At 30.0% G+C, this 3,186-nt stretch overlaps 1 non-coding gene across 1 annotated transcript; it reads left to right on the plus strand.

Annotated features, from left to right (window-relative positions):
* Positions 1-1,096: 1,096 nt before the first annotated feature.
* On the plus strand, positions 1,097-1,178 carry TRNAS-GCU (transfer RNA serine (anticodon GCU)). Its single transcript has one exon. It is a non-coding gene; the product is annotated as a tRNA-Ser (tRNA).
* Positions 1,179-3,186: the final 2,008 nt, after the last annotated feature.

Here is a 3,186-nt window from a genome sequence, read left to right on the forward strand (position 1 = left end):
CAAAACCACAAAGTAGTACAACTTGTGTTTTAACAACTCAAAGATAAAAAAGAGTTACATCTAATAAATAAGTCAATTTTAGATTAGTTTATTAAAATAAAGAAATGAATTGAAAAAAAAAATATAATAAAAAAAAATAAAGTGAGTTTTAGAACTATCAAGTTGTACCACTTGTGTCCTAACAACTCAAAGATTAAAAAGATATCACATCTAATTAATCTTTAACATAATATTTATTTGTATTTTTTATGACTAAATTAATATTTAATTATGAAGGAAATTAAACCCTTTGTTTTTAAAAAAAATAAAAAATAAAATAAAATAAAATGAATAGATTTAAATGGGCTTAGATTAGTAAGATTTAAATGGGCTAAGATTAGTTAGATAAAATGGGCTGAGATTAGTAAGATAAAATGGGCTGAAATTAGTAAAATAACATGAATGGATTTAAATGGGTTGGATTATGGGCTGAGATTAAAATGAATAGATTAGAGCTGTCAAAACAAAGGAGGCGGCCAGGCAGGGTTAAAACAAGAAACTAGAAAACCCTAGTTTCATCTCAAGAAAAGGCGGCCACATTAAGGGAGGCAGCCACAAAAATGAGAACTCAGTGGATAGGCAACATGAAAACGAAGAAGGACGAAGAAGCGGTGACGACAATGACAAAGGCGACAATGGCGATGGCAGTGACAAAGGCGTCAACTGTGACGGAGGTGACGAAGGCGCAGGTTCAAATTTTATTCATATTTTTATACGTTTCATTAATCTTTATTCTTACAAATAAAATAAAAACAACATTTTTTAAACAAAATATTTGTTGTATGATGAAGAGAACAAAATAGATTTAATTGTAAAAAAAAAATACCTGATAACAAAATATTACTAATCTCTGATTTTTCCTCTTCTCTTTCTTTGTGCGTTTTTTTTTTATCAGTGGTGTTAATAGTAGACCGTCTTCAGATTGGTTACTGATGCGTGGATCTATAGAAATTAAAAATGGTCGTCTTCAGATTGGTTACTGATGCGTAGATCTATAGAAATTAAAAATGACCGTCTTCGGATTGGTTATTGATGCGTAGGGAAAACTAACAACATAGTCGCTTTGGCCGAGTGGTTAAGGCGTGTGCCTGCTAAGTACATGGGGTTTCCCCGCGAGAGTTCGAATCTCTCAGGCGACGGTTGAAATTGTATTTTAGTTTTTACTTTAATTTCTTCGGATTTTTATTTATTTTTTGGCAACAGAAAAATAATACATTCCCTAAAAAAAACCTTATTTTTCATTTAATATTATATAGAAACTTGTTATGTTATGACTTAAAGGGTATATTGATGAGAATAGCATCAGCATGTTAAAATTCGTTATAACTTAAATTTTGGACCATCATTTGTGTCTATACTTTTTTTTTTTATTATATATCTCTCTAAGTCTAAGGTGAGTAATCAAATTAATTTTTTTTATATTTTTTTGTCTTCTTCATTTCATTTTACATTTTTCCATTCTTCTAAGCCACTCTTTAAGTTTAGCATGTTGTTCAACATAACTTTAGATAAAGATGTCATCGTGGAATCAATTGTGAGGAATCAAATCGAGGTTGGACAAGGGCGGAGTCAAGAATGGACAGCAGAAAGAGTTCACTATATAAATTAAGAAAAATGTTAACGATATATCTATAAATTTTACACAGAATATTCATATTTAAATCTTCTAAACATTAATTACATTAGTCACTGATCAAAATATAAAATGTTTTTTATGTATGTAAAAAAAATTACTATAATTGAATTTATACTAAACGCTTTAACAATTTTTCTTAATGTATATGTTAAGTTAACAAACAATGAGTTAAAAATTCATCTTCCATTTCATTGCAGATAATAATGCGGAAAAAAATATCTCGACTTTTTTTTACTAGGAGAAAATGAAATATGCCTTGATAGTGTAAAATTAACATCCAATAGAATCTATATATTTCATCACATCAAATTACTTTATTTCACTTTAATGGTAAAACATGACAAAATAAAAACCATTCATTAGATTTCAATGTAAAATTATTGTCTACTGATAGTGCACATTTATTAAACACTTAATGTTATATATAGTCATTACATAAAAAACGTTGTATGTATATATTCAAACTCAAACAAATTAAATCACCCGGTACAATGATTCTATCCATTTTTATTTTATTTTCTTAACTTTACAATTATACTAGTGGGATATCTCTTTGTAACACCCCGATTTTTGACAGCGCGGATGTATTTTTTTTTATAAAAAAAACAAAGAAATAAAACAAAGAACTAAAGAAGAAAATACTTTTGGATAAATATTTAAGTCGTAACACAACGACAAAAGTCAACAATATTTACAAACAGCGGAAATGGTTTTTGAAACAAAATCCAAAGTATTTAAATAGAAAAATAAAATGGGGCTATGAGACCCATCAGACATAGCTCATACCCTTGGAGTATTCTCGGCAGACACCGGCATAAAAGCACTGCCCGAAGAATCTCTACTTTCCCCACATCACATCAAAATGTGGAACATGGACCCATTAAAAGAAAAAGTCATCAGACAGTTTAAGCATATATACAATCTTCCAAAATGAAATAAATACAATCCCAAGAGAAAGACATCTAGTCCTTATACAACCACCTAATCTGATCATGCTACAAAACTACACCACCCTGGTGATCTCCACGCACCCCGCAAGATCCTCTTGACACAGCTTTGGTCAAGTATGACTAACTACTTTCCCATCTCCAGGGTACTAACCGGTAGGATGATTTTGGTTCTTATCTGAGGGCAAAGCCCAGATTTCCACAATAATTGTAAAGGTCACCAACCGAAATTAACAAACATCACATAACAAAATTCTTATATTTTCAAATGCTCAAAAGAACCTTTCGTCTTAGCATACTCCTCGAAAGGGTTTTCATATGTCCAAAAATGCATAAACAATGTTGAAAAATGAAGTTTTGACAAACTGCATTGTCGTAGCCGAATACAATTGAGAAAAGGCAGATTTTCAATTCTAAAATGGCTCTGAATCAATCAACACTTCAAACATTAATATTATCAACTATGAACACATAATTAACACCAAATAAATCTCCACAAATTCACACCTCAATCACACATCGAATATTCATTAAATCAATTATGAACACATAAATACATCAAAA

This window comes from Cicer arietinum, chromosome 7 (genome assembly GCF_000331145.2).
Source record: "Cicer arietinum cultivar CDC Frontier isolate Library 1 chromosome 7, Cicar.CDCFrontier_v2.0, whole genome shotgun sequence".
Lineage (NCBI taxonomy): Eukaryota > Viridiplantae > Streptophyta > Magnoliopsida > Fabales > Fabaceae > Cicer > Cicer arietinum.